The sequence below is a fragment of the Sus scrofa genome, chromosome 18 (genome assembly GCF_054392235.1).
Source record: "Sus scrofa isolate SSC_HxYL_T2T_F1_AM1 chromosome 18, Sscrofa_HxYL_maternal_Yorkshire_Landrace_v2.0, whole genome shotgun sequence".
NCBI lineage: Eukaryota > Metazoa > Chordata > Mammalia > Artiodactyla > Suidae > Sus > Sus scrofa.
The window spans coordinates 45,149,094-45,175,203 of NC_139400.1; the positions used below are offsets into that span (position 1 = coordinate 45,149,094).

The 26,110-nt window shown below is 39.4% G+C and overlaps 1 protein-coding gene across 3 annotated transcripts in view; it reads right to left on the minus strand.

Moving 5' to 3' along the window:
- The window catches only part of DNAJB9 (DnaJ heat shock protein family (Hsp40) member B9), a 748,064-nt gene that overhangs the window by 412,543 nt on the left and 309,411 nt on the right, over window positions 1-26,110 (minus strand). For all 3 annotated transcript variants that reach the window (XM_085005842.1, XM_085005841.1, XM_085005840.1), the window contains exon 7: window positions 1,758-1,852. The gene's annotated coding sequence lies outside the window, so the exon portion shown is untranslated. The remainder of the gene's footprint in view (window positions 1-1,757; window positions 1,853-26,110) is intronic.

Consider the following 26,110-nt stretch of genomic DNA (forward strand, 5'->3'; position numbering starts at 1 on the left):
AGATGGCCATTTTGGGAAAATCTGGCCCTACCCATCAGCACTGAGAAGCCTCAGGCCAAACAATAATCCAAGTGCGATCACAGCCCCTCCCATCAGTAAAAGGACACCCTAGGCACACCACGCCTCTAATCTCACCCAAAGACAAAGACCCACCCACCAGAAGGAGAGGAATCAACCCCACCTACCAGTGGGCAGGCACCAGTCCCTCCCATCAGGAAGCCTACAGCAAGCCCCCTTACCAACTTCAGCCAGAAGGGGGGCAGCCAACAGAAGTAAGAAAGGCTACCTTCAACTCAAGGGAATAAACCCTGTTTGAAATATCATCCTGATCAAAAAAGATAAGGAAAGACAGAAAATGTTTACACGTCGAGGGAGAGACTATTTAGATTGGAAACTGAATGCACTGTGAGATTCTCTGACGACAACAACAGGAAAAGACATGAATGGGAACATTGGTGGGATTCAAATACCATTTATAGTTTAGGTAATGACATTTTACCAACATTAATTGCCTAGTTTGGATCACTGTATTACGTTTAGGTACTATGTTAACATTAGGGGAAGCTGGGTGAGGGGGATACAGGAATTCTGCATACTATTTTTGCAAATTTTTATAAGTCTAAAATTATTTCAAATTGAAAGGATAAACCGAGTCCCCAAGCAGAAACGTCCTTTGTTTCCTATGCAATTGGGTAGATTTCAGCTAAAAGTAAAATATGTCTCTGTAGCATGCTTAAGGGAAGATCTTGTGATAATGAGAAAAAATAATTTCTCATCACTTTTGGAACACTTATTTGATGGCATCTTTTGTATAAATAAAAAGATACTTTTTATCTTAATAAACACAACATTTAAAAATTCAGCAGTTAATGACTTCCAAAAACTGTGCTAATAATGATGATGATTGAAACTAATTCATTGCAGGCTGTATCCTCTGCAGTATTATGTTAAGCTATAATTACCACGCTTTTTCTCCAGTCACTTTTGATTTTAAAATTTTAGGTGGAAAGTGCTTTTACAGATTGCATCCCATGGTGTTCTTTGGGACCTTGTCATAACACCATAAACTACAGCAGAATCAGGACATGTAGGCTAAAGGGGCCCTACCTGAGCAGGTTTGCTAAAGAAATGACTAATGGATTTCAGTATGAAACAGTTTCGTTTTAAATGTATCCCAAGAGCATTAGCCCTGAGGGCTATGTTATTGGGACTTTTAAGTTCAGTCTACTTTCATTATGAATTGAGTGCAAAGGCCGTAATTAAGGCCTGTCTTCAGATTCCTAAATCTTAGCTTCTCTAAATTATCCTAGGTCAGGCAACACACTTAGCCTCAGAGGGGTAAGATACAATATCTAAGAAATAAGATTGCCTTTACTTTAGAAAGTAAGCAACTTTGTTATTTTAAGGTCACAATATATCACTCCTGACCCAAGTCCACTGTCCTTCTCGCCTTCCCTGTGACGTAACTGCACATTTCAGACTCTCATTGGGCTGAAGCTTTCTGATGCAGCAGGCTCCAAGGAAAAGCGAAAGTAGTACTGAGAAGGGCACGCATGTGCACAGTCATCCACCAGCAGACAAAGTAATAAGACTTAATTCAGCAGATGGGCTAGTTTTTAATGCAAGAGAGAAAGAGGACAACTGTAAGGGAGGGAAAACGTGAAAGTCTAAAAAGAGAAGAGATGAGGGTAGGAGAAAGAGACTTAGGACCTGGGAGAGAGGGAGAGAAGAGAGCAGAGGCACTAATGCAGACTTACCTGCTTCCACCTGGCTGGAGGAATGCCCTCTACGACTCCATCTCAAAGGTGATGATGGTGCCTCTCTGAAGCAGTCAGGACATCAGCAAGTGGTGCTGTGGAAAGAGGAGAAAACAAATACAGAACTGTGAACTGTCTTGTTCCAGATCTCAGCCAATGCAAATCACAAGATGCTACTTAAAATATTAACACGATGTTCTTGAAGTTCTGTGCACAAACAAAAATGAATGCCGAGGAACATTGTCAGGAAGTCAATCAATGCAGAAGGATGGCTATTATCAAAGGGAAAAAAAAGAAAGCTTTGCAGTTGTTTTGAAACCATAAATAGCCCATCAAAGGTTACAATACAGTGTGTTTACTGCCAAGATAATTTTCTCCCCACTAGAATAATAGGATCAGACAAGAATAAAATGTTAGGAAAAAACACAAAGAAATTATACACTTGAACTTTCATAGACTTTATTTTAATAAGGCTTTGGGTAGTAGGGGTAAACTAAACGCCTCTAGACTTTTATTTATTTAGCTTTTTGTTTTTTAGGGCCGCACCTGAGGCACACGGAAGTTCCCAAGCTAGGGGTTGAATCAGAACTGTAGCTGAACTGTAGCCGCCGCCCTATGCCACAGCCACAGCAATGCCAGATCCGAGCCGCATCTTCGACCTACACCACAGCTCACAGCAACCCTGGATCCTTAACCCACTGAGTGAGGCCAGGGATCAAACCTACAACCTCATGGTTCCTAGTCAGATTCGTTTCTGCTATGCCACAACAGGAACCCTGCCTGCAGCCTTTTAAAAGCATCTCTACCTCACACTTTGCCAGCCCTTCCAGGAAATTTCTTGTCAGTCTTTGAGCCACTGTTTGTATCTCCAGCTGGCTTTCCAATTTCTTGGAAACTACTTGGAAGAAACCATTACATCTTCTCAGATTGAAATTTTTAATTGGTATAAACAAAATTATCATATGATTTCAAAACCTCCCCTTTCCACAGTGCTTTTTCCAAAACTATTTAACTAATTATCCTTCTAAAGACTTGGCCCAAATACAATCACAGCTTCTTTGTTGAAACAACTTCTCACCTTTAAAAAAATAAGTTGGCAGGAGTGGCTTGGTTTTTACTGTGTCTTATTTGTATTAGATTTTTTTCCCCATGGAAAAAAACAGGTTTGGCAGTCAAACCCAGTCCTACACATCTATCGGATCGAGCCCAGGGTCCCAGCCCACTCCAGGCAGTACTGGCTCCATGAGTATGTAATCAGAAGTGCCATGGGCTTGGTTTAATGGTCTGCCATCACCTTCTGAAAATTCCTAATAATTTTTGAGCACGGACCCTGCATTTTCATTCTGCATTGGGTCCTGTGTACTATGTGTCTGGCTCGAGGTCACACCTTAATTCAACAAATCCCAGACACAAGACCCTGCTCAATAGCCTGTCTAAGTCACCAGAATCCCTATCAGGTTAGGCCTGATCCTGAAGATATCTTGCCTCTTAGAAAGTCATTTTTCAGAATACTAGTACAGACAAGTATTCTGAGTACAAATCTTAGCTGGAGCTGACAATAAAAGGACCAGGTAAGCAGTGGGAAGAGGAGGAAGTGTGAATAGGAAGAAAGATAAAGGAAAACTCTCAGGAAATGTGTAGTGAGTTTTTAAGTTGGAAACAGCATTTTAGGGATTTCTGAATGACAACTGAACTGTAAATACCATTCTCTATGAACATACACCACAGTCAGCTAGTACTGAAAAAGTAAATAAACAATTATAACTTGATCTTAGCTTAAAAACTAGAAGGGACTTTAGAAATCACTTAGATTAGCCTTTTCAGATTTCTGTTTCATCAGGAATATGAAGATGATAAAGCCCACAGGCTCACTTAAGGTTAGGACTTCAGCCGTGATAGATATCTGGGTTCTCAAACCAGGGGGGTGTCAAGCACACCACTCAGCCTCTGAAAATAGAGGTGCCCTTCATAAAGCTGGTCTAACACCAGCACAGTTGTGATGTTGCAAAGAATGGGCCCAAAATATGATCTGCACTTTCAGTCTCCTCCTTGTTGTCTGAATTCTGGGAACACCAAAGCCAGATTCTGCCTGGATGCCCTACGAGTGGTGACCACCGTGGATTTACATTATTCTAACGGGAGAATAGGAGTGGTAGTGTGAACAGTTTTAAAACATACTTTTCAACGTATTTTGTCATACAAAGTACATACTGTAGCCCTCACAGTATACAGTCATATTTTTTTTTGACATGTTTAAATATTGCCTGTTCTGAATAGTGGTTCTGTCTTTATTTGTAAGCAAACATGGTATATGATAGCCCCCCAAACATTTTTCTTTTCCAGACACTTTTCATATTTATTATTGATTTTTATTGCGGGGGGAGGGCAGGGTGTTGGCTGTACGTGAAATTGAAGGACAAAGAAAGAGTTCAGTTCTGGTTTTGTTGTGAAGTTAGAGCTCCCTCCAGTGATCTATCTGGCTGACTGATCTTAAAAACACCCTTCCTGACCAACTGTTCCTCTGTGCTGTAGCTTTAGCCTTTTTGTAATGCAGATTTTTTTTCCTTTTAAAAATTAAACGCAGCTGGTAAATACATTAATCTTGATTTCTCCTAAAATCTTGTTAAATATCTGCATTCATTTATTCTTTAATAGAAGACTTTAGAGGGCAGAATCAATAAAATAAGACACAAAAAGATTTCTGTTTTAGCAGAAAGACTTTCTGTAGTGTTATTATTTATAAACTTTTATGATTCTGCAGGCAGGCGAGGATGAACCTCCACAGTCATTTGCAAACAAAGAAACAGGACAGGTGCCCTACCATTCACACTGGAGTTATTTACATGTCAGAGGCTTTTTAAGTGAACTGAAATAACGTTTTAGACTGATCGCAGCCAGCTTTAGCATTCTTCTCCTAAACTGTCTTCAATTTACTGGCTTCTACAGGCCAAGCATAACAGTGCCCATATCAGTGGCACCATATAACTCGATCAACCTACAGGTAGTGTCCGAAGGGATCCATGAATAATTCATGAAACTAACGGACGGCCAAGTGGATATTAAATCACCTTTGACTGAAAAAACTAGGTATGATTTTCAGGATTTATTTATTGAGTTACGTGTTTATTTAATCCCAGATAGAGTATCACTTGCTCAGATCAGGAAATCAGGGCCAAGGTAATGGGTGGGAGGCTCTCAAAACCACTTGCCTATTCCCTGTCTCCTCGTCTCCCTCTTTGTGTTCCATCCTCTTCTTATCTCTTCTCTGTCTTTATAGATACCTATTTCTCTCTTTCTCTTCTTTCCCCCTTCTAATAGATTTCATGGAGACTCACGGCCTTAGAGCTGATAACTAATTAAAGACAATCTAATCCAATCTTTCGCTTTTACAGAGGAAAAATTCAAGAAGGTTGAGAAGCTTGGACCAAATTGCACCCAAGTTTCCTCATCCTTCCTCCTTTCTTTGCGGCAACGTCTTACGTATCCAATAGGATCAGCGAATCCCTGGACATTTCTGGCCCCTATTATCACCCATGTCTATTGTCTAAGGTTTGAGTTAATGCCCCAAAAATATGTAAGCAGCAATGGAAATAAAGATGATAGAAATAAATTTTGGGGGGAGTTCCCATCGTGGCTCAGTGGTTAACGAATCTGACTAGGAACTATGAGGTTGCAGGTTTGATCCCTGGCCTGGCTCAGTGGGTTAACGATCCAGCACTGCCATGAGCTGTGGTGTAGGTTGAAGACTCAGCTCAGATCCCACGTTGCTGTGGCTCTGGCGACTACAGCTCCTATTCGACCCCTAGCCTGGGAACCTCCATGTGCCATGGGAGCGGCCCCAGAAAAGGCAAAAAGACTAAATAAATAAATTTTTTTTTTTTTTTTTAAGCCAAGCCTGTGAAAGTTTTTGGGCCAGGGATCTAACCCATGCCACAGCAGTGACAACAAAGGTTGATCCTTAACCTCCTAAGCCCCCCCGCCCCAGACCTCCTAGAAATAGTTTTCTGTATGAAGGGATCTTAGAAAACTTAAAAACAGGGGAAATTACATAAGGATACAATACTTCAAAACTATAGAATCTATATTTTAGAATTTTTTTGAAAAGTACCTTGTTTGGGCTTCTTTAAACTAAACCAGAGAACTTTATTTGATATTGCTTCTCTTGACAACAATGTTAATAACGGTGTGTTATATTTACCAAGCACATTATACGTTACAATGTTTCTTCACCTGGTACACTCTTGCAGAGAGCAAGAACATGCTCTCTCTGAAGGTCAAGTGCTAGCACTAGTATTGCAGAATATAAGGAAGCAACAGAGACCTCAGACTGGCCCTTTACATTTTATGCCACCATTAGCTCTAGGTTATTGTTTGGCTGAGCTCTATATTCATTAAAATATTTATGCAGTTTAAAGGAGATGTCAAATTTAGCACATGAAATAAGATGGTAATAAAGCTGTAGATAATTAAAGCTAATTGCCTAGCCAAGAAAAAATTGCTGCATCCTTTCTAGCAAGCACAGGTGTTCTGTCACCATTAGCCACTGCTGAGAAGTCCGTAGGAAGGAATAAAGCTAACAATAGTCCCAGGTGTTTAGCCTGAGCAACAAAGTTTCCTTTATTTATTTATTTAGCCTTTTCTAGGGCCACACCTGCGGCACATGGAGGATCCCAGGCTTGGGGTCCAATTGGAGCTGTAGCCACCGGCTATGCCAGAGCCATAGCAACGCAGGATCTGAGCTGCATCTGCAGCCTACACCATAGCTCACAGCAACGCCGGATCCTTAACCCACTGAGCAAGGCCAGAGATCGAACTTGCCACCTCAAGGTTCCTAGTCAGATACGTTTCTGCTGCGCCACAACGGGAATTCCTGGAGTCCTTGTTAAAGCAGATTCCAAGACTGTTCTCCCACCCCACCCCCAAATTCTCTTTGTGTAGCTAAGGTATCTTCCTTTCAATCAGGAACTTGAGGAGATGCTGATATTGACCGTTTGGGTACCACATCTGGAGAAACAACAGTATAAACCAAGCCAATAAAACATGTATTGAGTCTAGGAGGAGGTGTGATGATCACTCTTACTTTCAATAACTTCCTTTGCCAGAGGAAGAGAACTGAGGCTAACGTTATAATAAATGGGCTCTATTCCTGCCTCTGAACACGAGTCCCTTCAGCTTTCTGAAGGAGCATCAATGATCTCATCTTTTAAGAGCTACTTTGTTGAATCACAAGGTTATAGGAAAGATTTTTTTTTAAATATATGCATGTAAAAATATTTCTGAAAACATAAAACATCAGAGTAAAATGTGTAATTTATGAAAGAGCAAAATATTCAGGGAATTTGGCAGCATCGTCCACAATGTACATACTTCAGTTAGATTTGCAGTGTCTTCTGTCTTTTACTTGATTGTTGAAAACAATTGAAGTAAACTCCTCTAAAATAGTAGTCCTCAGGTATGATTTATTTGGAGAAGATGAAAAATGTGAAAATATCAGTTACAAAATAAAAATAGCCCAACAAAACTGAACTTAGTCCATCCATCTGAGAAAGCAATCCTGCGACATTACCCTAATTTTTCCAAGTGGTTTAAGTTGACTTTTGGAAATTGAGTCAATGTTGTTTATCAAGATAAACCAAAATAATAAGGGCAGGCACCTTGGCATAAGTAAAGACGAGGGCTTTGGGCTGAGACTAAAAAATGCAAGTGTTGGCTAAATCAAAGCTTTGAGTCCTCTTAATACCTCAATCCCATCATCCATAAAATGGGGATTAATAATGTTTTCCTCCCCTCAAGGGTTGCTTAAAGGGGATAACTAACAAAGCAAATAGTTGTAAATAGTTTTGTAGGCCTGCTGTGTTGCTGCCAAATGGGAAAAGTTAGATTTAAAAGCTGGGATTTGCAGAAGCTCTAAAATATTACAAAGCAAGTCACATTTCATGGCTAATTTAAAACATCAGGGGTTCACACAAGTTGCTTATAATGATATTTTCCAATTCCCATGTTATTTGATGATTTATACAGCTTCAGCTTTTACGGTTGAACCCAGCCATAGCTCTCTGGCCATGATTCTCTTTTATCAAAACGACCAGCTCACATAACTGTCTATATCTTCAGGGGATTAAGCACTACTTTTTATCTGGACCTGAAAAGAGTAAATTCAGAGATTATAAAAAAAAATTCTGGTTGCAAGTCCAATGTGTTATTTATTTAGATCAGAAAAAGAGCTGTTATATACAGGTTCAGGAAGACTTTTTAAAGCCCTGATAAAATCTCTGTGTGTCAAATGGAATGGCACTGAAATTATTTTAATACCTTAAAGCTCTTAAGAGTTGAACTAAACTTTCAGCAAAAGAGTCCAAATCTACTTTGGGATTCTTGGCCTTCAAGAGACAAAAGCCAAGCCAAGCAAAATAAAACAATGACAAAAGAAAAAACAAAAGAGCTGACTATATCAAATCTTTGGATCACAGTATTAAGGTAAATAATATCTGTATATTTAAAAGGAACTGGGAGAATCAGAAGTTGGATGGAGACAGCATAAATGCTATTCAGTGTGTGCCAAAAGTAATTCATCCTAAGAATTGGCTAGGATATCAGTTAAAAACACAAAGTCCTAGACTTCATGCTAGTCCTCTTAAACCAGAATGTTGGGGAAAAGGCACTGGAAATTGGAATTTTTAGCAGGTGTCGAGATTCTTGCAACATGAGGTGTTGGCAGTGGATCAGCAGTGTTAGCATCACCTAGAAACTTGTTAGAAATGCAGAATATCAGGTTGCACTCCAGACCTGGCAAATCCAAATTTGTAGTTTAACAGGGTCCTCGGGTATTTGCACACAAACTGAAGTGTGAGAATCACTGCCACTTGTATTCTAACAAGTTTGGGAAACAAGTACTATAATGGAAGGAGTCAGATGGTTTGCTTGGGGATCAAGACCTGGCTCTGCCACTCAAAAACTCTGAGGTCCTTCTACGAGATGCCTGAGAGTCGGTGGATTGGGCCAACATCAATTTCCTGGTTGTGATCCTGTGCTACAGTTATGCAAAGTGTTGCAACTGGGAGAAAACAGGTGAAGGATATACAGGATCACCCTGTTTTATTTCTTACTACTACATGAGAACCCACAGTTATGTTAAATTTAAGGAAAAACAAAACAGAACAAAACCTCAAGCCCAAGAAAGATCCACATTTGGTGTCTGAGAAATCTAATATCAGGAAAATTAAGTAAATCAAACGTCCTCACTAATAAAATATGTAAATTTAGAAATCAGCAGCCGATGATGGATGATGAATCAAAGAAGAAGTTCACAGATATCCTGTCGTGGCTCAGCAGAAACAAACTCAACTAGGAACCATGAGGTTGTGGGTTCGATCCCTGAACTCACTCAGTGGGTTAAGGATATGGTGTTGCTGTGAGCTGTGGTGGGGTTGCAGACACAGTTCAGATCCTGCATTGCTGTGGCTCTGGTGTAGGCCGGTGGCTACAGCTCCAATTAGACCCCTGGGAACCTCCACGAGCCGCAGATGCGGCCCTAAAAAAAAAAAAAAAAAAAGAAAGAAGAGATTCATGATCTGAACTACATCCTTGTGTCTTTTGTGTTATACAATGGAGTGCAAGTATCACTGCTTTTAGCTTATTCATCAGTGCAGACACTACTGAAATCAGGTACTATATTAAATCAGTATAAATCAAAGCCGGCAGAAAACAAAGGCAAAAAATAAATTTATCATAAGAACCATTAGATCTAATATCAGGGAATAGGAAACCACATATTTTTTTCTTTTAAATTTTCAGGGGACATATTTTTATTAACATTTAAGTCTCTTTTACCCATAGTCAAGACCAAGATAGATACTTTCTCTTTCAGCATTTTTTTGGGGGGGTGGGGGGGAGGACGGGTGGCAACTTATGAGGTATCTCAGAGTTCCTGCTGTGGTGCAGTGGGTTAAGAATCTGACTGCAGTGGCTCAGGTCACTGTAGAGGCACAGGTTCAATTCCCAGCCTGGCACAGTGGGTTAAAGGCTCTGGTGTTGCCACAGCTGTGGCACAGGTCACAGCTGCAGTTTGTGTTCAATTTCAGGCCTGGGACTATCCATATGCCTTGGGTGTGGCCACTGGAAAAAAAAGAGAGACATTTGATGTGGGATCTCAGTTCTCAGATTAGGGATTGAATCCACATTGCAGAGGTGAAAATGCTGAGTCCTAACCACTAGACCACTGGGGAACTCCCCAGAAATCAGATGTTTTAAAAGAAAAAAACAAAAACAAAAAACTATCCCTGTTAGTTTCCATCTTTTTCTTTCTTTTATACTCCGAAGAGGAAATATTGTTTCTTAAGAAGCACAAGCACTATAAACCTAGTCAAACTGTAAATCAAAGTCAACAGAAAATCTTTCATCTTGGAAGCATAATTTTTTAATGTTATTTTTAAAAGTATTTCCAATGAAATCTGTTTACCTTAGAGAAATAGAGAAAGCAAAGAAAAGAAAGGGGCAGAGATAAAAGAAGGCAGGAAGGACAAAGGGAAAGAAGGAATGAGAAGTCTAAGAAAAGAAGTAAAGAACATAGCAAGGGGTAAAAAATACCCTGGATTCTTTTTTTTTTTTTTTTAATGAACCCAGAACAAAACAAGAAATTCATAAAGCAAAGAGTCAATAGAGTTTTTTTTTTTTTTTCCATGCTCTTCTCTCAAAGGGAAGATACATATTCTTTAACCTATCAAATTGGAAAAATATATATTTAAAAGTCCCAAGCACCTATGGTCAACTAATCTATTACAAAGGAGGCAAGAACATACAGTGGAAGAAAGACAGTCTCTTCAATAAATGGTGCTTGGAAAACTGGAAAGTTATATGCAAAAGAATGAAAGTAGAACAATATCTCACAACATACACAAAAATAAATTCAAAATGGGTTAAAGACCTAAGCATAAGGCCAGATTCTATAAAACACCTAGAGAAGAACATAGGCAAAATACTCTTTGACATAAATCGCAGCAACATATTGTTTAATCCACCTCCTAGAATAATGACAATAGGACACAAATAAACCAATGGGACCTAACTAAACACAAAAGTTTTGCACAGCAAAGGAAACCATTAAAAAAAACAAAAAGACAACACGCAGAATGGGAGAAAATCTTTGCCAACAATGCAACACACAAGGGCCTAATCTTCAAAATGTACAAACAACTCATGCAACTCAACACAAAAAAAAAAAAAAAAAAAAAAAAAAACAATTGAAAAAATGGGCAGAAGATTTTTCTTTGTCTTTTTAGGGCTGAACCCACAGCTTATGAATCCAGGCTAGGGGTCAAATCGGAGCTGTAGCCGCCGACCTACACCAGAGCCACAGCGACATGGGATCTGAGCTGCATCTGCGACCTACACCACAGATCACGGCAACGCCAGATCCTTAATCCACTGAGCAAGGCCAGGGATTGAATCTGCGTCCTCATGTATACTAGTCAGATTTGTTTCTGCTGAGCCATGACAGGAACTCCTCCAGAAGGCTTAGATAGATATTTCTCCAAAGAAGGCCTAGGGATGGCCAACAGGCATATGAAAAACATGCTCAAGAGAAGTGCAAATCAAAACTACAATGAGGCCATACCTGTCAGAATGGCCATCATTAACATGTCAAGAAATAACAAATGCTGGAGAGTGTGTGGAGAAAAAGCTACCTTCCTTCACTGTTGGTGGGAATGTAAATTGGAACAACCACTATGGAAAACAGTATGGAAGAACCTCAGAAAACTACATATAGAACAACCAAATTGGGACCCAGCAAATCCACTCCTGGGCATATATCTGGATAAAACTTTCACTGAAAAAGATAAATGCACCCCTATGTTCATCACAGTGTTATTCACAATAGCCAAGACATGGAAACAACCTAAATGTCCATCGAGAGATGAATGGATTAAGAAGAGGTGGTACATATATACAATGGAATACTACTCAGCCCTAAAAAGACAAACTAATGCCATTTGCGGCAACATGGATGGAACAAGAGATTCTCAGACTAAGTGAAGTTAAGTCAGAAAGAGAAAGACAAATATCATACAATATCACTTATTTGTGGAATCTAAAATATGGAATAAATGATCCTATCTTTAAAAAACCCAGAAATATATCATGGCCGAGGAGAGCAGACTTGGGTTCCCAGGAGGGAGGGAGCTGGATGGACAGGCATTTTAGGTATTTTTTGTATGCAAACCATTATATTTTGAATGGATGGGCAATGGGACCCTACTGTACAGCACAGGGAAATGTATGTGATTGGGTCTCTTTGCTATACAACAGAACTTGAAGAAACATTGAAAATCAACTATAATAAAAAAATAAAAATAAAGTAGTACATTCCGATAAAGATGGGGCATTATGGACCTATCATACACTTACTAGTAGCAGTAGAATTAGTATAACCTTTCTGGAACACACTTAAGTAATATGCCTTCAAAGCACAGACTTATATGAAAAATATTTATCATGTCATCATCTCTAATAGATAAGAACTATAAATAATATAAACATCCAACAATTATACATTAAATTATAAAATATCAGCATAATAGAATGAAATATCATTAAAATAATATATTTGAATAATGTTCATTGACCCGGAAAGTGATTATTAGACTACAAATACGTTCTTAAAATGTTAATGATTGTTTCCAAGTAAATTGTCATTGTCTTCATACGACTGATTCTCTAAATTTCCTTCAATAAATACACATTTCTTTTAAAATTAGGAACGGATGTCTCAGAGTTCCCATTGTGGCCCAGTGGTAACCACGAACCTGACCAGTATCTGTGGGGATGCAGGTTCTATCCCTGACCTCTTTCAGTGGGTTAAGGATCTGGCGTTGCTGCAAGCTGCAGCACAGGTCACAGGTGCAGCTGGGATCTGGTGTTGCTGTGGCTGTGGTGTAGGCCTGCAGCTGCAGCTCCAATTCAACTCCTAGCCTGGGAACTTTCATATGCCGAGGAGGCGACCTAAAATTAAAGAAAAAAAAAAAGAATGGCTGTCTCTAAGATGCTCACTGGAAGAGAAAGGAAGTTACCCATGTCTGTGATTTTCATTTCCTCTACTAAGTTAGCTGCCTGTGGAAGGAGAAGGAAAACAAAGAAGGTAAAGAAGGATGTGAGGATGGAAGGAAGGGCTGGTGATATGCCCCCAACCAGGATTTCCCAAGATGATGAGGTATGTCCGGTAAAGAGATCAGGACTGCCAGGTGCCTGAGCTCTGCCTGCCCAGCCTCTTTGTGGTCATCTTCGAATAAGATTAGAAGTATGAGGGGTTTTTTTGTTTTTGTTTTTTAAGATTCATCCATTTCAGTGCTTTTCTGTGTGTTCTGTTCCTTAAATTTCCTATTAAAAGTTTGTTTGAAAAGTTTCACCTTGTTTTGTCTTGTTTTCCCCCACCTAGGTCAGACTAGAAGAAGAGCAGTATTACACATGCAGTAGGCCAGCGAGAGTGGTTTCAACTGACGTCTCTGCTTGGGCCCAGGAGGGGGCTTTAGAGGAGGAAATAACTGGAAGAGGTTCGCTAGCTGCAATTGCAGATGCTGCTCCCCTTTGAGTGAGGTTTCTGTTTTACATACAAAATAAGCTATGCTCTGTGGCAGTGATGTGCACGGCCCTAATCCTGCAGTGAGCCATATTTTTAAATATGAAATCAAAGGAATTCCTAAACATAAATGGAGTTTGAGCACCTTAAGTCTCTTTACGTATTATATTTTACAAGGCAAGTGTTTGCAATCTGTGTATATGCATGAATGCATGTGTGTAAGGGTATCTATGTGTGCTCAGCAGTGAGCTTCCTTCCCTCCGCATGAGCACAAAACAGAGAGGACTCCAGCTCTAATAAAACCTTGTACCTCTTATTTAACATAAAAATCTTCTGGCAGCAAATAGAACAGTCAGTTTGGGGAGAAGAAAAGGAGAAATACAGGCAGTTGTATAAAAATTAGCCAAACTGGAGTTCCCATCGTGGCTCAGTGGTTAACGAGTCCGACTAGGAACCATGAGGTTGCAGGTTTGATCCCTGGCCTTGCTCAGTGGGTTAAGGATCCGGTGTTGCCATGAGCTGCGGTGTAGGTTGAAGACACGGCTTGGATCCCGAGTTTCTGTGGCTACAGCTCCAATTCGACCCCTGGCCTGGGAACCTCCACATGCCGCAGGAGTGGCCCAAGAAATGACAAAATGACAAAAAAAAAAAAAAAAAAAAATTAGCCAAACCAAGGATAATAACCAGGGCCCCTGCCTTCTTCCACCAGGCTGAAAGGCAGTCCTGATATGTCCTTACTCTGAGTCCTGCAGAGAAAAGGCCACACACATGAATTTCCATAGACTATATGTGAGCACAGCTGATGATCAATAGGTGCTGAAGGAAACTCAAAAGCAGGATTCTACTTTTGGATACTGAAGAATTTGGTGGGGCATCTCATAGTCATAATCACTTTATAAAAATTCTTTTGTTTTTTAGGGCCACAGTACCCACAGCATGTGGAGGTTCCGAGGCTTGGGGTCGAAACTGAGCTGCAGCTCAGGGCACAGCCACAGCCACTGCAACATAGGATCCGAGCCATGGCTGTGACCTACACCAGAGCTCATGGCAATGTTGGATCCTAACCCCCTGAGAGGAGCCAGGGATGGAACCCACATCCTCATGGATACTAGTCAGATTTGCTACTGCTGAGCCACGACAGAACTCCTCATGATCACTTGTGTATCTCTACATATATCAGTTATACAGGTATTTTTATTTTTGATGAAAAAGCAAGAAGTAAATAAAGCAAAGTCATGCAGTAATAGTCAAATCTCATCTGAAAAAACTGAGTATCTTTGACAGGCTCAGCCCACTTGGATATAATTCAAATTGTTTGCTGGATCAAACAAGTCAACAGACAATGCCATAAGTGAAGTTTTATAAGGTAACAAAGGAATAATGGACATCTGGGAATCTCCTCTTCTAGCTTATTTGATTTTCATAAATGTTCTATCTTTATACCTTAAGAAATCCACCATCATATAAACTTACATATTTGACATGTAAGCAGCCTCCCCTTGCTATGAAGACCAACAGCTGTATATTTCTAGACTTATATAGTCTCAGAGTTTATGTCACAGAACACACTTGGGGAGTTCCCGTTGTGGCGCAGTGGTTAACGAATCTGACTAGGAACCATGAGTTTGCGGGTTCGGTCCCTGCCCTTGCTCAGTGGGTTAACGACCCGGCGTTGCCGTGAGCTGTGGTGTAGGTTGCAGACGCGGCTCGGATCCCGCGTTGCTGTGGCTCTGGCGTAGGCCGGTGGCTACAGCTCCGATTCGACCCCTAGTCTGGGAACCTCCATATGCCGCGGGAGCGGCCCAAGAAATAGCAACAACAACAACAACAAAAAAAAAAGACAAAAGACAAAAAAAAAAAAAAAGAAAAAAGAAAAAAAAAAAGGAGTTCCCGTTGTGGCGCAGTGGTTAACGAATCCGACTAGGAACCATGAGGTTGCGGGTTCGGTCCCTGCCCTTGCTCAGTGGGTTAACGATCCGGAGTTGCCGTGAGCTGTGGTGTAGGTCACAGACGCGGCTCGGATCCTGCGTTGCTGTGGCTCTGGCGTAGGCTGGCAGCTACAGCTCCGATTCGACCTCTAGCCCGGGAACCTCCATATGCCGCAGGAGCAGCCCAAGAAATGGCAAAAAAAAAAAAAAAAAAAAGAACACACTTGGATGTGTCTATTACTTGAGTAAAAAAAAAAAAAAAAAAAAAATCACTACAGAGTTCCCATCGTGGCTCAGTGGTTAACAAACCCGACTAGCATCCATGAGGATAAGGGTTCGATCCCTGGTCCTGCTCACGGCGCTGCCATGAGATGTGGTGTAGGTCGCAGACATGGCTCAGATCTGGCGTTGCAGTGGCTGTGGTGTGTAGGCCAGCAGCTGCAGCTCCAATTCAACCCCTAGCCTGGGAACCTCCATATGCCTCGTGTGTGGCCCTAAAAAAAGACCAAAAAAAACACAAAAAACAAAAAAACTACCCCAAATCGCTACACTTTCCTGTTAAAACAAGTTGGCTGTTGCTTTTTCAGAAAAAAATTTTTTTCAGCATGAAAATATAGCTTATGTCCTCTTGATTTAGCCGGGGATCACCCAGTGAGTCCTGAGTCCACATTCAAAGTCAGCATGATTTATCTTGGGTGACCATATGATACATGAATAAATGGGGACACTTTTGATAGTGAGTAGGACCACTAAACAGACAAGCAAGCCTAGAGGCCAGGTCACTTTAACCATGTCCCAAAATAAACAGCTGCTCCTTGGTGTATTTATCATATTGCAATCATTTTAGATATCACATAAAAAATGGTGTAATTTTTTCCAGAATATAAGGGGAAAAAAGGCCAAAGATATAACAAAGGCAGAAAGACAGAATGTAAATTATTAAAAGGTGATAGCAGAAATTTCTTCCTTCTCTACCCTCTCTCTCTGGCTCTGCTGCTTTCTGGTTCAGAGACCCCTTCTGCCTTTGCTTTCTGTCCCTGTCATGTGCCTGCCAGCCTGCAGGCTACACACAAGAGAGCATTAAGCAAGTTACCATACCAGCAAAGGCATCACTAGGTGGTTATTTCAAAGAGAAATTGGATGCAAGATCTGTCACAGAGCCACAATAGAGAACATGATTCACCTAGAAAAAATGAAAATTTGTCCTTACATCTGTTTGTAGTTTCAGCGCTGGAGAAACCAAATCTCAAAATACTTCATCATTCTTCACTTCTTTTCCCTTGATATCTGCTCACTCTACTTACACATATACTTGAATGTCTTAGAGCATTGGCATTCCTGTTCTTATTATTTTTTTCCCCTTTGCCAATCCTAGAAGATTTTACCTCTAACACTTGATGATTCATATTTACATTCGTAAGAATCACAAAGTGAAAAGAATCTGGATCATTTTATGCCCTTTTCATTTCGATATCTGATTTTTCCATGGACATCCCATATATATATATATATATAAAGAGAGAGAGAGAGAGAACAGGGGCGGGGGGTGGGAATCAATCTGGGTGATTTTCCAAAAGATAAATTAATCCACTGAAAAGAAGCTACCATCAATTCTGAACTTGCCACACTTCTGATAATGGAGGGAGAAAATAAATAAGCCTCTACTTCCAGAGCAAAAGAAAGAAACCGAAATGAAAAAGGGAATCAGAATCACATTCTACACACAGCCCTCTCCCATTTGTCACCACACAGCTCTCAAAGAGATGTTGCTCCAAGCCAAAACACCAATTTTTTTTTTTTAGGTAACGTTTCATCTGAGTATGATATAAACAAAATATACTGCACAATGAATTTCCAAAGAATTAATACCCTTGTGTAACCAATTCACAGATCAAGAAATAGGACAATAATAGCACCCCAAGCTATCCCCATAACCCCACAATCAGTATACTTTCTTCCCCAATGGTAAAAATTACCCTAACTTCCTTCACCGTTGAATAGTTCTTCCCGCTATCAAATATTTTTTAGTTAATGTAAGGTTTGTAAGTTTTATCCATATTGTTGAGTAGTCATTTATTTTCATTGATCCACGGTATTTCCTTGTATAATTATATTGCAATTTATTTATCCATTCTACAGCTGATGAACATTTAGGTTGTTTTTGACCTAGGGCTGTGACAAACAATCCTGCTACAAATCTTGAATAAGTCTTTTGGTGTCTACACACATATATTTCTGTTGGACGTAAGAATAGAATTGCTGGTCAAATGGCATATAGATTCTGCCAAGCGACTGTTCAAATACGTTGTATTACTTTACACCCAAACTAGCAATGTGTAAGAGTTCCCATTTCTTTACATTTCATCAAAATTGGTACTGTTCATCTTTCAAAATTCAACCTTTCTGATAGGTGTGTAGTACTGTCTTATTTTGGTTTTAATTTGAATATCCTTGATTACTAATGAGATTAGACATCTTTTCATATGTTTGTGAGTAAATATAAATACATACTGGTATTTATATTGAAATATATATTGAAAATATTTTCTCCAATTCTGTGCTTGCTTTTTTTTCTTAGGGCTAAACCTGCAGCATATGGAAGTTCCCAGGCTAGGGGTCAAATCGGAGCTATAGCTGCTGGCCTAAACCACAGCCATAGCTACTTGGGATTGGAGCTTCATCTATGACCTACACCACAGCTCACACAATGCAGAATCCCTGACTCACCGAGCAAGGTCAGGAATCAAACCTGCATCCTCATGGATACTAGTTAGATTTGTTTCTGCTGCGCCACAATGGAAACTCCCTGTGGTTTGTTTATTTATTCTTAAAACTTTTTTATTTTCTTTCTTAAAATTAGAGTCACCCAAATTGTCAATCTTTCCTTTTTGTTTGTGCTTTGGGGTTGCTGTTAATATTACAAAATATCCTTTTAGGTTTTTCCTCTAGAAGTCTTACTGTTTTTATTTTACATTTAAACTAGAATTTGACTGTATCTACATATGAGGTAAAGAATAAATATTTATTTTTTCATACAGATATCAAACTTATTGAATTTATGAATTTCTAGAAAAATTCATAATTTCCTCCTTGCATTCAGGGTCACCTTTATCACAAAATAAAGGGTTGCACGTATGTATGTAGCTCTAAGATACGAATAAAAAGCTCTCATTTTGCTAGTTTTCATTCTGAAAGTTTGTACATGCCTTTTGTTTTTATAAATTAATTTAAAAAATCTTCTCATGCTCTTGTAGCTTTTTTTTTTACCTATAATTTTGTTCTTTTTAAAAACTTGACCCTAGGAGTTCCCGTCGTGGCGCAATGGTTAACGAATCCGACTAGGAACCATGAGGTTGCAGGTTCGATCCCTGCCCTTGCTCAGTGGGTTAAGGATTCGGCGTTGCCCTGAGCTGTGGTGTGGGTCACAGACGTGGCTCAGATCCCGCGTTGCTATGGCTCTGGCGTAGGCCGGCGGCTACAGCTCTGATTAGACCCTTAGCCTGGGAACCTCCATGTGCCGTGGGAGCGGCTCAAGAAAAGGCAAAAAGACCAAAAAAAAACAAAAAACAAAAAAACTTGAGCCTAAGTTTTGGGGAATTTTCTAGTGATTATGTAATTGAGTTCTAGCTTTACTAATAATATGATAGAAGGAAACAGTCTCAATGATTTTAGTAGTTTAAAATGTATGGAAACTAATAACTCACCCTAAATCTGATACTAATTTAGGTATAAAGCATTTTTTTGGTTAGTATTTACATGTTATAATTTTTATGAACATTTGGTTTTCAATTAATTTATATTAGTTATATTATTAATAAATAACATGAATATTATCGAATATAATTATACTTATTTAATTATAATTTATATTAATTTTTAAATATAAATTAGGCTTTTATTTTTTCCTAAACAATGGTAGGTCCTTAGAACACTTTATTTTCCTCTCTCCTACCTTTTGTGTAATTACATCATCAACTTTAATTCTACTTATGATTAAATACATGAGACAGTATATTGTTATTTTTACTGTCAATTTCCACTTAGGCTTACTCACATATCCACCTTTTCCATTTTTCTTATTTTCCTTATTTTTTGGTATCTTTTTTTTTCTGGCCTAATGGAATATCTTTCATGTATATTTTCATTCACTGTCACTGGCAACAAATTCTCTCAGTCTTTGCTTGTAGAGAAATGCCTTTATCTTTTAAAGGATATTTTTACTTAGGAAATCTAAATAAGCAGCTAATTTTTCTCCATACTTTGAAGTTTTTAAATTTTCTTTTTACTTCTATTGTTTCTAATAAAAATTCAGTTCTGAGTTCCCATTGCATCCATAGGAAAAGAATCTGACTAGTATCCATGAGGATGCAGGTTTGATCCCTGACCTCGCTTAGTGGGTTAAGGCTCCGTCTGGCATTGCCATGAGCTGTGGTATAGGTCAAAGATGTGGCTGGGATCCTGTGTTGTTGGCTGTGGCCTAGGCTGGCAGCTGCAGCTCCGATTTGACCCCTAGTAGCTCAGGAACTACTACTGTGGATGCAGCCCTTAAAAAAAAAAGAAAAGGAAAAACCAAAACCTCAGTTCTGTTTAGCTTTTTAGTACTAATCTTGACTTCTAAGCCTCTTTCTCTGTGCAGTTTAATACACAGCAATGCCCCAAGGGAAACACTGGCAGATTGCAGGCTAACCTCTTTACATCTACTTCCCATCCATAACCTTGGGCTCTCATGTCTAAGATGCTTGGGTACTCTGGAGCTAAGGTCAGTATCCTCATTCCCATGAGAGTGTTTTAAACTCGGCTTGCTCCTCAGCTTCCTCATCTGATTACCCCTGACTTCACATCCTCTTATTCTTAAGAGTCAGCAAATGCCCTCTAGCAGAAAGCAATGCATAGAATGTTGGCCCAACTCAATGAGCTTCTCTTCACTCCACGATCTTGGACTGTTAGGGTCTAGCTGCTTAAGAGACTCTTGACATCTTCAAAAAGATTTTTTATTTTTATTTTTATTTTTTTGCCTTTTGTCCTTATAGGGCCACATCCACGGCATATGGAGGTTCCCAGGCTAGGGATAATCAAAGCTGTTGCCACTGGCCTATACCACAGCCACAGCAACGTCAGATCCGAGCCTCATCTGCGACCTACACCACAGCTCACGGCAACACTGGATCCTTAACCTGCTGAGGTGAGGGATTGAACCCGAAACTTCATGATCCTAGTTGGAATTGTTTCCAATGCACCATGACGGGAACTCTGAAAGATTTTTTTTTTTTTTAATTCAGCTATTCTAGTTATTCTTACCAGAGGCACTAGTCTATAACAAGCCATTCCATGAAATTTTGAAGCAAAAGTCAAAATGTTTCTTGAAACTTAGTCAAAATTATTTTCCCATTTCATAATGACCTTTTCAAGATTATGGTAAGTTTTAATATGAACAATTATTAGCTTTCACTCCCAACAGCAACATAATGTGTCCTTATAGTCACTGGCACCAGTCTGGCCATGTGACTTCTTTACAACAATGAAATGTAGTCACTTTCAACTAGAGCTTCATTTTTTATTTTTATTTACTTATGTTTTTTTTTTGCTACACCCACAGCTTATGTGAGTTCCTGGACCAGGAAGCCAAGGATTGAATCTGAGCCACAGCTGTGACCACACCAGGTCCTAAACCCTGCGTCAGGCTGGGGATCGAACCCAAGGTGCTGCAGAGCCAACTCAGATCCTTAACCCACTCTGCCACAGTGGGAACTCCCTCAACTAGAAAGGAAGTTTGTGGAATACCATGTCTGGTTTCCCTCTGCCTGAAACCAACATTTCCCGATAGAGGCTGTTCCATTAGCATGGTCAGAAGAGTGAAGGAACGGAGGATGAAGAGCCAAAGCTGACTTAACATGGACACAGAGCTTTATTATTATGAGGGCCTAAAATCTGGGGTTGCTTTTATGCAGCATAACCGAGTCTACCTTGAATGACACACAGCTGCACAAAGGAAACCGATGCATATAATTAGAGGGTCTCCCTCACCATGTACCACTTTAGGAAGAGCAGTTCCCCTTTGGTCCAAAGATTGCCTTAATAGAAGAGGGCTGATCACTAAGAGTCAACTTCTCATATACCCAGAAGAGTCTTTTGTTAAGATTTTCAAAGGTAAAGAAGATAGAATAGATCTCAAGGTGTTTTTGTCTTTGACTTTTTCCTAAAAAACTCCTGTTATTAGAATTCAAGACATTATGTAAATTCAATCCTTGAAGAACTTGGTTCTTTCACCAGAAAAAAAAGTCATTCAAAAGACTTCTCAGCTTTCTTTCCTTTCCAATGGTAATAAAAACGTTTTCCCTGACCTATTTATTTCATATAGTTTCTGGAAGACTTATATGAGGAGAGTCATACTTTGAAGTAGAAGAAAGCTCATACAAAATGCAAGGTACTAAAAAATTATTTATCTTTTTAAGATGAAATTAACCCCCACAGGATACTTCATTTTCTAAAATATATTTTTTCAAGGAATATTGGAGAATTTAATAAAATAAACTAAACTACTAGGCTTCAAATTTGTTAACCAAACAGCTTCGTCCCTGCCCTTACCTAAGAGAGCAGCATTTTCTCTTTTCAATTAATGGAAGTCACAGAGTTAAAAATCCAACAAATTATCTGATGGCTTAGCTGCCCGTATCTTACCTCTACTGTTTCACACGCAACCCTGGTCTTGCCCTAAAAGGAAGCTCTGATACGACGGATAGATTTCATAACCCTTAAGAAAGTGACTTCTGGTTAAGATAAACTTGTGACAGAAATCATCACAGGAAGTAGAAAGGAGGCAAATTCTAACGTGTATGATGTTTAAATAAAGAATACTTTGGTGTGGCTTTGAAAATACTTTTTTGTTTTCTAACTTGGAAGAAACCTGTTAAATTGCTCTGTGAAGGTCACAGATGCCCTTGGAAAATGGTGCTTAAGTTCTTTTCAGCAGCAGAAAGTCCTGGTTGAATTAGTGCAGACCCCATGGAGACTTCTGAAGCTGTTGATAAATCATGTTTAAGAGCTTTTCAGCCCAAAGCTCAGCCGTAAACTCAGGCAAAGCCATGAACAAATTTGCAGGTGGCAATGCCACATAACTATTCCTTTCTAATCCAAAGTGATCCCTTCTGAGCCACTTCGGCATCAAGCACTCCATTCATCAAATGAGGCTGAGTTATGCATGTCTTCACTTATACTCAGATCCTGGGTGCAGTCAGATCTGGACAAGGCGAAGAGCAGGCAGAGTGAACAACTTGTTCATAAGTTAAATCCATGGATTGAAAACAAACACATAGGACTTTACCGTGAGCCCAATCTTGCAAGTATTGGACGGCAACAATAGTTTCTCATTTTATTCGAATAGCCTGCTACTGAAATATATATAGCAACATTACCAGTTTGATGAGCTACCAGACCAAGGAAAATATTTTAAGTCATCTCCAGCTTTTTTCTTATACTGAGCACTTTAACTCTCTACAATGTGTATATTTTTTTTCCCCAAATGTTGAAGAAACAGATAAGGAAGGACCTGTGTCAATGAAGAGTATAACTTTAGGGAGTTCCCTTTGTGGTTCAGCAGTTAATGAATCCAATTAGGATCCATAAAGATGCAGGTTTGATCCCTGGCCTCGATCAGTGGGTTAAGGATCCGGCGTTGCCATAGGCTGTGGTGTAGGTGGCAGACGTGGCTTGGATCCCAAGTTGCTGTGGCTGGGGAGTAGGCCAGAAGCTGTAGCTCCTATTCCACCCCTAGCCTGGGAACTTCCATATGCCACAAGTGCAGGCCTAAAAATACTCAAGTCCCAATTCTAATTTAGGGCACAAGGCAAGAAGATAAATGGAGGTTGGCTCCCTGCAGCAAATTTAGCTGAGTTAGTTTTTGCATCTCCTAGATGAGAAGTTTAGATTGTAAGCTTATGGAAGACAATGATTATGTCTTTATATTTTAGGGCTTAATACAGAGTGTTCAAACTGTATTCAATCCATGGGCTCATTCTCCTGTGTCATATGTTATAAATTACAAAAACTGTAATGTAGGAGTTCCCATCATGGCTCAGTGGTTAATGAATCCAGCTAGGAACTATGAGGTTTCGGGTTTGATTCCTGCCCTTGCTCAGTGGGTTAAGCATCCAGCATTGCCATGAGCTGTGGTGTAGGTTGCAGATGCAGCTCAGATCCCGCGTTGCTGCGGCTGTGGTGTAGGCTGGCAGCTGCAGCTCTGATTGGACCCCTAGCCTGGGAACCTCCATATGCCGTAGGAGGGGCCCAAGAAATGGCAAAAAAAAATTGTAATGTATCCAAATAATTGAATATCAAGGAGCCTTAATAAATAATGGCTTTAAATAATTCCTTTTTGTATGGATAAATGTTCGTGATATATAGTTAAGGAAAAAGCAGATCAAACTGCATTTACATCATGAACAAAAATGTAAAATATGAACATATGCAGTGTAAAATACTAGACAGAAATAACTAAAATGTTAACAAAGGCTCACTACATGGATGGAACATGAATAACTGATTTTTTCCTCATATTTTACTCCATTTTTCATTGTTTGAACAATAAATATGTACAAATTTATGATAAGAAAATTAACAAGCAGGAAATATAAAAATGAAACAAAGAAAGTCCTCTGATGGCTTCAACTGCCTTTAGGAAAATGTTCCATTTTTTCTTCACTAGCCTTATGGAAACTTCTTCCCTCTCTGCCCTCTGTACTTCAGTGGAATAATCTCTCCTTACAACAGTTTGTTAGGGGAGGGTGGTGAGGATGGTGAACTTTAAGTGCAAGCAGTAAGTGGGTACTTTTTCCTTTACAAAATTGAAACGCATCATAAAACTTACTAAGTGTCTGTCAGCTTAATATTACCACAATTATTATTTTAAAAGTCACTGGTAAATACTCTTTTCTTTAAAAAAAAAAAAAAAAAAAAGGAGTTCCTGTTGTGGCTCAGCAGGATATGAATCCAACTAGTATCCATGAGGACACAAGTTTGATCCCTGGCCTTGCTCAGTAGGTTAAGGATCTGGCATTGCCATGAGCTGTCGTGTAGGTCTCAGACGCAGCTCGGATCTGCTGTGGCTGTGGCTGTGGCTGTGGCTGGCAGCTATAGCTCCATTTCAGCCCCTAGCCTGGGAACTTCCATATGCCACAGGTGTGGGGGAAAAAAAATATGTGTATATGTATGTATACCACACACATATGTATGTATATATACTCATACATATACATATATCTGTATACATAGTCTAAGTTCTAAACAATGCTTGTGCGAAGTGTGAGACATTTCCATAGTCCAGTCACCATTGGTTTACTACTATCCTCTCATTCTACTAATTATATTATATTAATTAATTAATTATATTGATTCCTCAGAAATTCTCTTCCTCTTCCTCCTCTGGAGTAACGGCTCACAATCCTTAGACTGAATTAGTATGTTTTCCATGAAAACTTTGTCAACCAACCCCAGGCAAAGTTCTGTGGTCGTTTGTATGTATGACCTTTCTCCTTGTACACACCTCTACTGAAGCATTTAAGACACTGTTGTATTTACTGACCGCATTTCGTTTTCTTTCACCAGACCCTTTCTCCATCTTCGCCCTCATTACCATCCTTCACCCTTCTAAGTGGAAGCTCCACTACGGAACATGGGCCACAGGGGCACAAGTAAAGATGACAGTATACCGTGGTGTGGAATTTTGGGAGTCAAATTAATGGAGCAGAATTTAAAGACCCAGGGAGGGCATACCTTCTTCTACAAGTCATGGCCTCCTTCTTAGGAACCAATTTTTGAGGTTTTGACATCACTAAACATAAACCTAGAGGGAATCATTTGGAGAATTGCTTTGCCTGAGTGCTATTTTCCATCTGTCCATCCCCATGCTTTAAAAAAATAAAAGAGAGAAAAATATGCCTCCCAGGAGGGAAAAAGAACTACATATTTGGTACAAAATGGCTAGCCAGGAGTAAAAAGTATGCATTTCAAGAGACCCTGACATATAACACAGAGGAACTCTACTCAGTATTCTGTGATAATCTATATGGGAAAAGAATCTGAAAAAGAATGGATGTGTGTATACGTATAACTGAATCACTGTGTTGTACAGCAGAAATTATTACAACACTGTAAATCAACTGTACTTCAATAAAACTTTAAAAAATAAAAAAAGAGATCATTATCTTTGGGAATTAAGCCCTGCTATGAGCAATTGTGGTTAAGGAAGGTAAAAGATTCATTCTAGGAGAGGGGCCACCAAAGTATGACATATTCAGCAGAAGGGAAGAAATGAAATTGATAAGAAAGAAAAAAAAGAAAAAAAATAGGAAAAAAAAAAAAAAGCCTACATTCACAGATACTAGCACTTAGAATTTCAACATATCTTTAGGGGGAACACAATTCAACCCATAACAATGGTACTAGATCTGAGAGTTGTCACTTACCTAAGTGCACACAATGTGATTCAAGGAATCATCTCTCTTTAGGAATTCTCTGAAGAAAGTTAATTAAATGCACTCACAATACCCCAGGGTTGAGGAGGAACTGTGAGTACAAATGGAAAGATGATTCATTAAGGGTCTCAGCAAAGAATAATAAGGGTCTGTGTCTTATTTTATCAGCAACTTCTTGGTCTGTTGCCTGAGGTACCCTCTCCATCCACACACATCCTCTGATGTTTTGGATTAGCTGTTTTCCAGGTTGCAAAGTACATACCTAAATCATGAGAAATTTTACTAATTTGTCTCTTCCTTTCCAGAAAATTCCTCATGCAATCCAGTCTTCTTATTGCAGAGATCAGTCTTCTCAAAACCAGTCATTTTCCCCTGCAAAAGGCT